Below are 14,914 nucleotides of genomic sequence, written 5' to 3' on the forward strand. Positions count from 1 at the left end.
GGGTAAGGTGGTCGCCGTGGGGCGCTGCCAGGTGACCCTGGAGGAGCTGCTGGCGGAAGGTAACGGGCGGCCCGGGCCGGCAGAATCCCCTCCCCGCGCAGCCTCGCATACGCACACCCCCCCGGGGCGGCGGCGGCCGCTTCGCACCAGGGGTTGGTGCAGCTCCTCGGCGCGGCAGCAGTAGCCCCGCGAGGCAGAGGTAGAGGAGAGGTGCCCGCCAGCCACGTGCGGCTGCTGGGGCTGGTGATTTATCGGGCTGGAGCCGAGTGTGTGTGTGTCAGATGGAGAGTGGGTGACACAGATATAGATATCTAGAGGTCTGTGTCTGTAGATTTGAGGTAGTGGGGGTGGCAGGGCCGGATTAATGCACAGGCCAACTGTGCACATGCCTGGGGCCTTGACGGAAAGAGGGGCCCAGCTGTGCTTTTTTAGGTATTATAATCATGGAGTGAACAGAAGTAGGGGCCACAACCTTGTTAGTCTACACCCACAAAAGGATTAATCCAGCCCTGGGGTGTGTGTGCGTGTGTACATGTTGCACGCATATGTATACACACATGTCTGTACTTTTATGCTTATGCGTGTGCCTATTTGCATGTGTGTGTACTAGAGCCAGAGCTGGAGAGTGGGTGAGCTAGATATAGAGACATCTAGTGATCTAGATACAGCTACATCTAGATCTATATCTAGTGTGGGTGTAGACACGTATATGCATGCACATGTGTACTTCTGTGCATATGCATGTGCATATTTATGTGTGTGAGTGTGTGTGTGCATCTACACAGGAGCCAGAGCTTGAGAATGGGATATTTGTGTGTATACACATGCACACTGTGGCCTCTATACAGATTTGACTGTGATATTACTGAGGTACTTTCCTTTTCCTCAAAAGAAGATGCATGCATACGCACATGTCTGTATTTGGTGAGGTGTTATATATATGGAGGTGTGTGGAAGCGCATACATACCTGTATGCGTGTATATATATATATACACATTGCATACCTATACATGTATGTCTGTGTATTTGGTGAGGTATTATAGGTATGGAGTGTGCATGCACGTATATAATATATGGATGGTTGGGTGTGTGAGTGTGTGTGGCAGGGGTATTTGTGAAAGTGTGGGGGGCTGTGGATGTGTGTGTGGGGTTTCCAGCCTGGGGGGTGGGTTCCCGCAAACCACCTGGCAGGATGCGGGGTACCATGGGTCACAAGTGAGAAGCATCAGCAGGACTGGGGGGGCTGTGGCTTGGGAAGGAGGAGCAGACACATAGACAGCTCCCAGCTGGTAAGTGGAGGGGAAGGGGCAAGAAGGGGGTGGAGATTGAGGCCCCTGCAGTGAGGGAGGGAGTGGGGCAGGAGCAGGGGCTCTGGTGAATGGGGCCCTGGGGCTGGCTGGGCTGGGTCATCTAGAGGCATGGGGGAAAAGCGTGGCTTCCTGCAGCAGCACACATCCCCCGGGGAGTCATGGGGGCAGAGGCTGGCTGTGGGCTGGGGTTCTGTACCCTGCTGCCTTTGCCCCAGGAGCTTAGCCATGTGAAGCCAGTGTGCCTATTGTTGCCAGGTGGGCAACAGATGTGCAGCATGGCCGGTGTGCCCCATGTCCCCTGCCTGCTTTGTAGGCAGCCATAGCATCATGCGGCTAAGCTCCTGGGGCAAGGCAGTGGGGCTCAGACCCCAGCTGGCAGCCAGTCTCTGTGCTGTGGGGGGCACCTGCTCTCAGTGCCTCCCCTGGGGGTGTGTGCTGCTGTGGGGGGGCTGCAGCCCTCCACTGTGCCTCTGGATGACTTGCCGTGGGGCCCCATTCACCCCAGCCCCTGCTCTTGTTCCATTCCCTGCCTCACGATAGTGCCTCAATTTTCCCCCCTTCCCTCTCCACAGACTTACCAGCTGGGAAAATCCAGAGAGCTGAGGGTTCAGTTGGGAGATCGTGAGTGGGAGTTACTTTGACTTTGAGTCTTGCGATACTTTCATAACAGTTGGCATTAGTGTGTGTGTGTCTTAAGATTTCTGTCCTTTCTGCCAGATACGTGGAAATGAAATAGTTGAAGATTTAATATCTAGGGGCTGAGCAACAAAGATGGATCAGTGATGAGAGCAGTTGGATTAGTGATGAACTTCCAGCCACCATAGCTTTTTCTTTAGATAAAAAATGTCTCTGCAACACGCTTAACTGTTAAGTTGTTTGTCATTGCCACACTGCCTGTGTTGCTGAACCTGCTTTTGGCCTTGTAGTAAACTTACATTAGACAAAGAAAGATTTCCTAATTTTTTTTCTTCTAGGTTTCGTAAATTGGGATATCTTGCCATGAATCGCGTTTGGGTTCTTGGTATAGGTCTGATGAACATACTAATGAGATTTTTTTAGGTAATTTCTGTACATCAGGCTTTACATTATGAAAAATAATGCAGAAGTTTCCTTAGTGATAAGTCAAAAGACCAATATGGAATTTACCGTTATTCTGTGTGTTAGCCATGCAAAAATTTCTGTTGGTGCCAGAGGTGCAAAATTGGGCTTTCCCATTATTATGTCAAAATGTATATTTTGGAAATGATATTTATATGTATTTGTTGATCCCCAGCTAATATGTCTCGCACCATGTTGGAGTTTTTTATATATGCATTAGACAATAAGATCCAAGTAAAAATTGTTTTTATTGCTGAAAATAACAAATTTAGGCACTAAGTTTTTCTCTATTGCTGTTTTAGAGAAACTTTGTAAACAGATTTGGAGAACCTACATTGCCATTGAGTAATAATAATACTCGGAATTTAATTGTGAGTTTTTCAGAAGTGTGGACGAAGTATATGTGCTTGTAGTATTTAATGATACAAATTCTAAGCCAGAAGAATGGGTTTACTCTTAACTTGATGGCCTTTTAAAGGGATACTGTCAGCTTGGGATCAGTTCGTTTTTGTAAGTGTGTTTACACTTTGCCTTAGTTGATGCATTTTTTTGCAGTTTTCCTCTAAATATTGGGTATTTTGTTGTTATAGTCAGACATTCGATTTTAATATTTTAGTTGTAAATCTTTTATAAATATTCATGCAGTACAAATGTAGACATTAAATGCTACACAGTAGTAAAAAAAAATTCTTACATATTTCTTACTTTTTTTTTTTTTTTTCAATTAATAACCTCTAAATTATAGTAAGCAGCTATTATATTATTGCTGTTTCTACAGTTATAATTGATAAAACCTCAATATTTAGAGGGGAGTTATCCTGTTGAATATTGGAAATGAGGTCAAAGTTAAGACCTAAATATTAGGCCACAAGTTCAGCAATTGGCTGTAGAGAAGGACTTGGAACAAAGCCTCATTGGGATTTGTCCCTATGGGGCTGATTGTGGGCTAGGACTTCTTGAACTTGTGTGAGAGAAAAGCTGACTTAAGAACTGAGGAGGTAAGCAGTAGAAAACAGGAAATCCTCATGGTCCTAAGATGATCTTGAAATCTCAGTTAAATCTTATGAAACAGTCAATTTAATTATTATGAGGGGGATGAAGTTGGGGTAACAGCAGTCTGGGGTGGCTGAAAAATGGTGTGGGTAATCTGTTTTAGGGGTTATGCTTTCAAAAAGCTTTGCAAGTAACTTTGTATTAACTGTGAAAATTTGTCTATATCTTCTTCCACTGATCCTTAGTTCTGCCTTTTCTCATGAAAGAGGGAAGGATTCAATTTAAATTTAGTTAAGGTTAGCAGATAAGGGTAGATGTTGACTTATCAATGATACACTGTCCCTATTAGCTTTAATGTCTCATGGCTTCAGTAGGGATTAAAATAAAAATGAGGGAGGGAACAGTGCAGTTGATATAAGCTGAGTTCATAAAAATTTGTTTGTTCAAGAATATGTTGGAAGCTTTCCTTATCAAATGCTATCCACTTCTGCAAAATCAAATTTTTATCTTCAGTCTCCTGCAAAAAGCAAGGTTCTTGTCTATGATGAAGCATACCCATCAAATCTGAGAACCAAATGTGCAGGGCTATCTCTTCTTTCTGAATGGAGAGAGGGCTCAGATCGATCAGTCCTCACTGCTGTTTTTCTTATGTTGATGAGGTGCAACTGATAAAAAATCAGGACAATTTAAAGTAGGTAGTGCCTGGAACAAGTCTTAGAAGCAGTCAGCTATTGAGTGGGGAGGACCCAAAAAGAGATTTGGAGAGGGATGAAGTGGGGGGTAAGGAATGTCACATTTGCAAGAGGTAACAAAGGTGTTATCTGAGGGGTGGGGTAAAGGGAGAGAATGCTTTATTCCTTTCCAGGTGACAGGAGATTTGAGGGGGGGTGGATGGGGAGGGCACCAAATCAGACGTGTATTAGCTGGACCCTGCTAATGAAGTGTCCAGATAGGTTCTTGAATAGTTCCTTGGTTGGATGCCTAATACTCCCTTATTTAGCAACGATTGTTGGGGCTGGCTTCTCATCTAACATTAGTCTTTTTCAAAATTATTTGCATTGTTAAAACAACTTCTAGGTCTCCATTATATTCCTAGTCTTACTGTTAGGACATTGCATTTATACTTGATATTTGTTCAGATAATTTATTTGGTAAGTACTAGTTTGTATCCAATTATAAATCTACAGCTCATCAAATACCATTCAGCAAATATTAGAATTCTTAAAAGCCCTTGTCAGAACTAGGGACCCTGTTGTGTTAGTGTTTATGCAAACCCTGATAAAGACATTTGTCCTCACAACACTACTGTGCAATAAAGTCAAGGGATTTGTTTCATTCAGCAATTTAGCTTGATTTTTTTTTTTTCTTTTTTTAATGGGACCTTCCCCCCCCCCCCCCCAAAAAAAAAAAAAATCCCCCTTGACTGCATCAAGGAGCTTTTAGTTTAAGACTGTGGCAACCTTTTCCTGGTCTTCTGATAGGAAGTTTTGTCAGTAACTAGCAGCTGCCACTGCCAAGTCACCAGAGTGTGTGTAGACCCATGTGTTTTTTGACAGCTCTGTGTGGCTGTCACACTTGTGCTCTGGCAGCACAGCTGCTAGCTGGACCATGGCAGCAGTGGAAAGCTTGAGAATGTTTGCGTGCCTTCTCCAGGTGCCCGGCAGTAGGAGAACCCTTATCCACTCAGTAGAGTAACTGTTGGCAGAACAGAGGGTTTTGCTGCTGCAGAAGGGCTTAATGTGAGACTGCACTTGAAATTTTTTTCAGTAGATCACTGTAGAGTAGATTATGCCCTACCCAACTGGTGGGATTTATAAGAGTTCTTAATCAAGTTTTTGCTTACTATCATTCATATACACAGAGAGTATGCAACTATTCTGTTCTGTTCTGCCACCTGTAGTAGTTTCACTTTAGCTGGTTGGCTTAGTTATTGAATTAGTTACTAGTGTTTGGTAAACTTCTCAGACCCGAAATATTATTTTAATGTCTTCAAGTCAGATTTTTTTGAAGGGTGTTACAAAGCTAGGCCCTGATCCTGCAAGTTGTATGGAACCTTAACGAAGACAAATGGAACAAGAGGCAGAGGCTTAATTGTTAGCATGAAGCAGTGAACCTTCGCTAGGTTTGTCACTGTAGTATACACTTTGTCATTGTAATGAGTCCAGCTTAAGGGCTGCTTAGCAGTGTTTCAGTGCCTTAAACGGCTAGCGCACATTGACTTGTAGTCTAGCCAGGATTTTGTTGTTAATACTTCTGTGTAGAACTTTATCAATAAATGATGTCCTTCTATAGTGAAAAACATCACTATGAAAAAAACTTGGGGTGTGTATATGTCGCTTGTAAGTACACTTATACACTTAATAAAACAGAAATGCAGAAACTCTAGTTCTAATAAAAAAAAGTGTTTTTCTCTTTTAGCAAAACCTCTCTTTGCTGAATAATATTGCCCGTAAGAATCTAGTGTAGAATTAAAGCTTGTTGTACTTCGAGTATGGTTTTTTAAAAGAAGTTTATGAAATTTAAGATGCCAAATAATTCCATGGAAATACTCTGAATGGGATTGTTAATGAAAACCTCTCCTCTATGTGTAGCTCTGATTAAGCAACCAAAGCAAGCGCTGCTAGGGTACATAAGAAATGATATGGAGAATGTAATTTAAAGCAGTACTCTGCATTAACTTAGATTTCTTGTCAACTCAGGCCATTATCTTTTTTAAGCTTTTCTGGATAGTGATAGACATCTAACTAATACCCCAGGGGGAGCGAGAGGGAGTGGGGGGGAGGGCAGACAGGGATTCTGGGTGAACTGTATGCAATGTCTTGGAAAAAGACCACCAGTAAGGGGGACTATGCTTAATGGTCACTACCATGTATCGTATTTGGATGGGTTATAATAACCTATTCTTGTGGTGGGTTCCCATCAGCATACTTGCCTAGCGTGGGCCATACGTTTTATAGCCATACTTAGTGTTGGCTGCATATAATCAGCTTCAAAGTTGGTTTCTATTGCTGAGCACATGCTGTTTTTGGCAGCAGTTTAATGATATATTTAGTGAGATCTTGTATGCCGTTATAAGACGAGGTGCTTTTTTCCCCATGCCAAATGTGGGGGAAGAAACCTCATCTTATATTCAAGTAAAGATGGAACAGAAATGGGAAGGGGCAGAACAGATACAGAGGTGAGAATAATTAGTCGTGGATGTAGTAACAGTAGTCGAAACACAGAATAAGATGAAGAAAATTGATGAAAAAATTCTAATGTTTTTATTAATTATGGAAATGCCTATGTTCATAAAGCTATAACAGAAACCTTTATGCAAATATTGTTCTATAGTGTTGGCACCCAACCAACAGCAGTGTTGGTGAATAAGAACTTTAAAAACAAATTCTTATTCTTACCTTTTTTTTGGTATTTAAAGTACCAGCTTTGTTCATCTTTTAGACATTTTAATCTAAAATAGTAAGCATGGGTAAGGAGATGTGACATTTAAAAAAAAAAAAAGTCATGATCATTCAATCATGATTAATACTCTTGGCTTCTAATACTCTAAAGAGTATGGGTAAAGTTCAGTCAAGAACTGAAGCAAGGGATTTCATGAATTTGTTTTGGAAGCTTATTTCACATTGGCGTACACTTGGGTTATCAGTTTGGTTGGAAGTATTAAATGGAGTAATTAAATAGTTATCTTAATCTGGTCTGAGATTAGTCTTTGTGCAACTGGATTTAGTAGATTCACAGTTTAGTTGCCAATGCATAGTGAAGTTCAGTAGATTAATCTTGATCCACACTAATTATATAGAAGGCAAAAGAAAGGAAATAGGATGCAAAGCAAGGAAACAAAGCTGTGTATAAAATATACTACTGTAGGTTATCAGTGTTTAGTAACTTGGTACCATCTTAATATGAGCGCTTATTTGTATTATTGTACTTAAGTATTGCAAGACATGGTGTTTTCTGTTAGTAGGACTCCTACTTGTGACTAAATGAAAGAAGGCTACTTACGATATTACTGGAGATTTGTCTCAATTCTGTTTCAGAAGTGTTTAATAGAAGCATGGAGCATACTTAAGAGGTCTGAATGCATGGCATGTTTAGACCATTGTAAAGTACATGTTTCAGATAAATTACACGGATGTAAGTTACACTTGTAATCAAGAGGACAGGCAGTCCTCTGGACCTGTCGACCTGGAAAGATGTGGGCAGTGGAGTCCCGCAAGGCTCGGTCCTTGGACTGGTGCTGTTCATTGTCTTCAGTGATTTGAAGGAGGGCTTGGAAAGCACTCTGTCCAAATTCACAGATGATACCAAATTATGGGTTAAAGTTAACACACTAGAGGGTAGGGAATGAATCTCGACAGGTTGGAAAAGTGGGGAGAACAGAATAGGGTACAGTTCAATAAGGACAAGTGCAAGGTGCTGCACCCAGGGAGAAGGAATCACCAGCATGCTTAAAGGCTGAGGGGAGGACCTTCTCAGTAGCACAGCAGCGGAAAGGGATCTCGGAGTCATTGTTGACACCAAGATGAACATGAGTTGTCAATGTGATGAAGCAATCAGTAAAGCTAATTGCACTTTGTCATGCACCTGCTAATGCATGATAAACAGGTCCAGGGAGGTGATGCTCCTCTTTTATGTGGCATTCGTCAGGCTGCAGTTGGAGTACTGCATCCAGTTTTGTGCGCCATACTTCAAGAGAGCTATAGACAACTTTGAGAGGGTTCAGAGGAGGGCCACTCATATGGTTAGGGGCCTGCAGGTGAAGCTCTATGAGGAGAGATTGAGGGTCCTGGATCTCTTCAGCTTCTGCAAGAGAAGGCTGAGAGGTGGTTTTGTGGCCTCCTACAAATTCATCGGGGGGTGGGAGGAGGTGGGCAGCAAGAAATAGGAGATGTTTTTTTTTTTTTATCCTCGGAGTAACTAGGACACTAGGAACAATGGGTACGAACTGACGGAGAGCAGATTTAGGTTAGACATCAGGAAGAACTTCTTCACAGGAAGGGTTGCCAGAATCTGGAATGGGCTTCCAAGAGAGGCAGTGCTCTCCCCTACCTTGGGAGTTTTTAAGAGGAGGTTAGACATGCACCTGACTGGGGTCATCTGACCACAGCACTCTTTCCTGCCCAGGGCAGGGGGTCGGACTGGATGATCTGCTAAGGTCCCTTCTGACCCAAACACCTGTGAATCTATGAATCTGTCCAATGGGCAGTTCTTGTAGTAGAGACGATTATGCTGCATTACTACTTGTTGTAGGGCTGGAGGGGTATTGTAGCTGTGACAGTTGAGGCAATATTCAAGAAACTAAGGGTTTTTTTGGTAATACCTTTTTTTGGATCAGCTATGTAACTGGGAGAGATGTTATACAGGTGCTCTTCAGGTCTCAGCTTCTTCAGATCTGTATGATCATGGCAACAATAATACTCCAACCCTACTACAGCATGTGGCTTGCAGGGGTGGGAGGCAGCACATGGCCATGTGGGGGCGTGGCACTTCTGGCTCTGTGTCTGTCCGTAACGTTCTGCACCCCCCCACCTGCTTTCCATGTGGCACCCTACAGTCGTGCGCTGCACCCCCACTGAGGCCCTAGTCACAGTGAATGTGGCTCTGGCCAGGCTTGTCGTGGGACGCTCAGATCCTGTCGACTTCTCCAGAGGTGGCACTGGGAGCCCAGGGGGGCACGTGTCCCCCAGTCTGTGCATGAGGCAGGAGCGGCTGCTGCTGCGGCCTCCGGTCCGTCTCTGCTCCCACGTTGCTGCCCCTGCTTTGACAGTGGTGGGGCACCATGTGAGTTTGGCAACAGGGTGAGCCAGGCTGCACAACGAGGCACTTGGGGGTGGCTGTGGCTGGGTGTGTGCGGCCTGCAGCGTATGGCTGGGTATGTGTGGCCCATCCCCTCTCAGGGGGTCGTCTTGGTTTTTGTATTAATGGAGTGGTAAGGAGCTGGAACTTGTTGTGCTAGGTTCTGTATAAACAGAAACAGAAGGATATGGCCTATTTGGAACAGCTTACAAATCTCTGTATCGTTTCTTCATCTTACCCTATTGATCTCGTAGCACAGGCAGAGATGATTGTAGCATGGTGCAGGGGCCAGGGGCAAATCAGCCTCTGCGGGGCCTGGATGTGGGTGGGGAGGGGGTGGTGGTGAGTGGCTGGATGTGAAGCTGGCCCAGCTCTGTGGTGCCCCACAAATCACAGGCCAGGTGCAGTCGCCCCAATTTCACACCCTCCTAGGGACCTGAGCAGAGGTATAAGGTCTGTTAGTGAATCGGGCAGTGGACTTTGTATCAAATACCAGCTGGGATAATAGGGATGGCTTGCTTACTCATTGCTGAGTTTAATCCAAAAAAGTGAATGTACTGCATCAGTAAGTTAAAAACAAAGTTTCATTGAGGTCCTCATGCAGTCTTCATTCCAGGCATAACAGCTTTGTTCTGGTTGTGACAATCAATGTATTTGGTGCAGTTTTCATTAATTAAGAGCACTACCACCCTTACTGAGACTGGATTTAACTCCTGGTTTCAGCAATGTGTTGATGTTCAGCAACATGTTCTCTTTAAGTGTATACTGATTGTCAAGGGGCAGTGGACTCTGAAACTTGTGGCAGAAATTGGCTTGAAAACAGCACAACCCGTACCTGGGTGTATCATTGTAGATCAGTGAGTGGGCAGGTGCTAAGGCACATGACTGACAGCCTGGGGGTTGCAGGGTCAAGGCTATAGCAAAAATGCTTATGATGTGGCCTGTTGGATTCCAGCGAATCTGCAAATTCTGCTAAATACCTTGTCACAAAGACATGAAAGAGGAAAGGAACTGAGTGGGCTGAAAGTAAGTGCAATGTAGCCTTTCTCTGAGAGTGACCAAGAATGGGATGTTATAAAGAGCTACTTACTACCATAGCTGAGCAGTATAGTCTCACCTCTTCCACTGATCCCAAGAAGGGTAGAAAAGCTATGGGAGATAGCAGCAGTAATACCATTTAAATGGCTTTACTAACCTGATGGCTGGTAAGTCTAGACGCTTCTCTCATAGAGGAGGTCTGCTGTTGTAAAAAATCAATTCTTCGTTCAGGACTAGACGGGTATGAAATGGATGGATGCTTTGGTTAAATTATCATCACTCTCATGACTAAGCAGAAATTGCCAAATAGAACATCTGGATACTACAGACTCCAGAGTTGAGCTATCCTGTTAAGTAAGTGAAACAAAACCTTGGTTACTTCCCGGTGAGCCCTTAATGCAAGTATTTCACAGGCCCAGCCAAAGGCCAACTTTTGTAGTGTAAAGTTGCTACGCTGTTCAAGAAACAGACATCAAATTTTTATCTCAGCATTCGTTGCCCTGGGGGCAGTAACCCTTACTGCAGCCCTTGAAGTCATAGGGCATGACTTTAAACCTCATTTCTCTTTCCTTCACAGTACATTACTCAGATTTGAACTTTCACAGGCGGTATAATCATACATACATTTGAAGTAGATCTCCCAGTATATGGTATCTTTAAGTTGTGAATTTGAGAACTGTCTCTTGAGATCTAGTATACTTCACAAAGTAAAGCATTTCTCACAACTGTCATAGTATTTATTCCCAAATAAAGTGAAGAAATAGCCTTCCTTGTATAAGTATCTATGTCAGGGCTCAGAAGCACAGGAGCAGCTCAGAAAAGTGAAATCCTTGTTCTGTGTTGGGACTGGGAAGCCCCATGACTCTGAATGCAAATGTTAACCAAATAACATAAGTTGTCTATTTTATTTCCATGGGGAGGATTATACCTGGGCAGCAGTTCTTTTGTTAAGATGAGTTCTTTGTTTAAAAGTGGGCTATTCTTAATTCTCTTAAAATCTACTGGTAGACTTGGATTGTCAGGAAACTCGTGCCTCATGGAGATGCAGAACAGGATTAGTGATCTGTGTTCTTAGAGCTTAGCACTGTTAAGGTGTCAGGTGGTGCCTTGTGCCCTTCTAGAAAGCAAAGTTCAGTTTCACTTGCACAAAACTGCTGACAAGTGGGAAATGACAAGTGAAGATATGCCAGGCAACCTGAACTCCCTTTGCCTTTCCTTTTCTCCTCCTTAGTATTACATACTTGGTTCTGGGTGTTTGCATTAAAGTATTATCTTCCTTCCTACTCTGGAGGCACATTGATGTCAAAAGCCCATTGTAATTATTTGATGACCACAGAAAAATGAAGAACTGGAAAATGTATCTGGGTTTTTCTGAGAATTTATTGTCTCTGAGTAAAAATATATAGGGATCTGGCTCACCCTGGGGACAAATGCAGAATACATTTCCAAAGGTTTTAGTTTGTTTTGTTAAGGAAGAATTTGCCATGTTGTACAGAAAGAGGAATTTTTATTCTTAGTGAATTTTCAACCCAATTTATAATTGGGAAAGTAAAATTTGAATTCATCTGGCTCTAGAAATTGGAACTTGGAAGAAACTTCAGGAGGCGAGGTATGCCTTTGTTGTCATTGGCAAATAATTTTTCTTGGAAAGATGCAAGCAGACTGAATTGCCCATTATAATGGGTCTTTGGACTTAAGTAGCTGAAAGTTTCCTTTTAGGTAATGTTTAGATCAGTGTCTTTATCCTCTAGTTTTATAACTGAATTGTGATCTTAGCATTGAACTCCCTTGTTTCTCAAGGCAGTGTGTGTTCACAACTGTTACATTCATTATTTTCACACCTTAATTAGGTGATTAAATTTACCATTCAAAGTAGTAACTCTGCAAGCATACGTTGTTATAGTGGTTACATTTCATGTATTGTACTGCTAATTGTATCGCCAATTTAAAATAACCTAGCATTTTTAATTTTTGTTGGGAATCTAACAGCTTTACATAGTTGTTTATGAATTGTTCTGTTTGCCCAAATGTAGGTGTCTTTTCTTCAAGAGTTTTGCAAAACAGTCTGAATTCAGCTGAGTTCGTAGTTTATCTTAAAAGTTAAATGGGATCTTCCCACTGGTTTTTGCACCTAATGAAACTATTGTTCCTATGCAAAAGAACCAGAAAGTTGACCTGGCTTGTCTGTTTCTGTTACCTAAGCTCAGTGAAAAGAAAACAACATCTTTATTTATTTATTTTTTTTCAATCTCATTTCCTTTTCACCATTGACTTAAAGGTGATGGTAATGGAAAAACTTTATTTGCTGTGGTTGGGTTTTTTTTTTAACAGTTAATATTGCATAAAACATTGTTAGTGATTGTGAGAGTTTTAAGTACTTGGCAGAATTACCTTGTTTAAGGACGTTGCTTCAGAGTTAATGGGTTATATGGAAAACTGAGGAAACTACAACTTTTATTTTGTGTTAGTGGGAGCAGGCTACTGTTTTTGATCATACGCCTTCTGTTTTTGGTGTGTTTTGTTTTTCCCCCCTTCTGCTTTCCCCTGGTTCCCCCACTTCACCCTCAAATTAAACTTTAGCATAATACGCCGTAATATAGTTTTGTATATCAGTAGTATTTATTGGGTGGAGTAAGGGGTCAAAAGAGGCTTTGATCTTGGGAGGTGATGGAAGACGGGGAAAAATATGCTGTTTAGTACTGAAATGTGTCTTGGGTTTCAAGTGAATCAGCACTCTGAGCCTACTTCTGGTGATAGCAGCTTACAAGCAAGATTTAATATTTTACTTTCTACAGGATGCAGCTGTGCTCAAGTACACATTCTTTAAAAACAGGAAGTTTTTATGGGTAAATGTGTGCAGTTTTTTTACTTGTCTTCCTATATGTTAATGATTAAATTGCATTGCATTATAAAAGAAGACTTCTTTTAACACATGCCATTAGATCCAAAGAAGCAAACTTTGTTGCTTTATTGAACACTTTTCCTTCAATAATAATAATAAAGATGTTTACTTTTGGTGGAATAGTAAAATAACAGTAAATACCGTGATTATTAACTTAACATACAAGTCAGTCTCAGTATGCCGTTGGAGGATAACATAACCTGCTCTTAGAGTTTTAAAAAACCCTCTGGTATCCGTGTAGAGTACAAGCTGTTCAGTGTCTCTATCGTGTTGATGGATAAATTATGGTGGCAAGAATTATATGCCTCTCCATGCAGGTGCCTGTGTAGAGCAAAGATAATTCTGGACTTCCTAATGCATTGTCTAGTTGTTCTTTTAGTTGTCATAATATTAGTGTCTTGTCATTCTCCAAAGGCAATTATTTCTACATCAGATGTGTATGTAGTTTCCCATTCCTCTTGTATGATTGTCTAAGCTTAATTTATGATTTTTCTTAAAGCAGCATGTAATTTCTCCTATGTATGCCTTAATATAGTTAGATATTGGTATAAGTTATCTGAGAAGAAACCCTAAGTATCTTCTTATTTAGTAGCTCTGAGCCTTTTTAAAAAAAAAACTTACTTGGGATAGTAGGAGCTACACATCAATACCTGTAGAAAGTTGTTTGAAGGCTGGCTGGGGGAGGCAGTCTGGTATGCAAGCCACACCTTGCTAAAGTCTTTTATTCAAAGCACGTTATTGTTTCTCTGTTTGCAAAGAGACATTTTGTGGCAATTGTCATATTCTTGCTAATGTCATAAAAACTGAAGAGTATTCATATTACAGTGGTGCTTAAGAACTCCAGTGTAGTATAAGTGTTCTAGTATGGCAATATAAGTATACATTAAAAAAAAAATAGATTTGTTGTACAGGGAACTTCATTTTGGAGCAAAGCTTTCAAAGTGATTTGCAACTTAGGAGGCTTACTTAGATGTGCTTTCTCTTACTACTTTAGCATTCATGTCTTTATTTTAATAGAATAATAGAATAATCACTTTGATTGACACTTTTTTTGCTGTTGAATCTATCTCAACATTTAGTATGACAATACAAAGTAAAATATCCAATAAAAATGAAGAAAAGTAAACTGCTTTCTCAAATGAGTTCCCTTCAGATTGATATTGATGTAGCACTGGAACAGGCTACCCATTCCCTCACCGCAGGGGCCTCGGTATGCCAGTCCCCTCCACCAACAGACTTACCAACCAGATGCTGCTCTCCAAGCTGCTGGGCTGTCCACGTGCATGCTGTGGCTGTTCCCATACACATGGCATTTATTGGTGACATTTTTGGGTGCATCAGACAAAGGAAGCTGATTGTTGATAGTGTCAGTTTTCCTTCTATTCGTGCTGACACGACATGGACTGCTGTATCTGTGCACTGTAATCATAAGGTCTGGGTCCCAAGTGGTGTTCAGGTTCAGTTCTCTGATAAATGGCTTGTGTACTCCAGGGCTCATCCTAGATCAGGTGCGGGCCCGCACTGTTCAGCATCTTCAGCAGTGACTTGGACAAGGGGGTAAAAAGCACCCTGTTCAAATTTGCTTATGATACTAAGATGTGGGGGGATGTGGGCAGGCTAGAAGGAAGGAATAGGCTCCAGTTGGACTTAGACAGGTTACAGGGGTGGGTGGATGAAAATAGGATGGGATTCAACACCGACAAGTGCAAAGTGATGCACCTGGGGAGGAACAACCGGCACCATACCTACAGGTTGGGGAACTCCCTTCTTGTCAGT

General features: G+C 42.0%; 1 protein-coding gene across 1 annotated transcript in view; it reads left to right on the top strand.

Moving 5' to 3' along the window:
• The first annotated feature begins 6 nt into the window (after positions 1–6).
• BMP2K (BMP2 inducible kinase) overlaps positions 7–14,914 on the top strand; it is a 130,484-nt gene continuing 115,576 nt past the window's right edge. The window contains exon 1 of the mRNA XM_019534306.1: positions 7–59. The gene's annotated coding sequence lies outside the window, so the exon portion shown is untranslated. The remainder of the gene's footprint in view (positions 60–14,914) is intronic.

The sequence above is a fragment of the Crocodylus porosus genome, unplaced genomic scaffold (genome assembly GCF_001723895.1).
Source record: "Crocodylus porosus isolate Cpor-Errol unplaced genomic scaffold, CroPor_comp1, whole genome shotgun sequence".
Taxonomy (NCBI): domain Eukaryota; kingdom Metazoa; phylum Chordata; order Crocodylia; family Crocodylidae; genus Crocodylus; species Crocodylus porosus.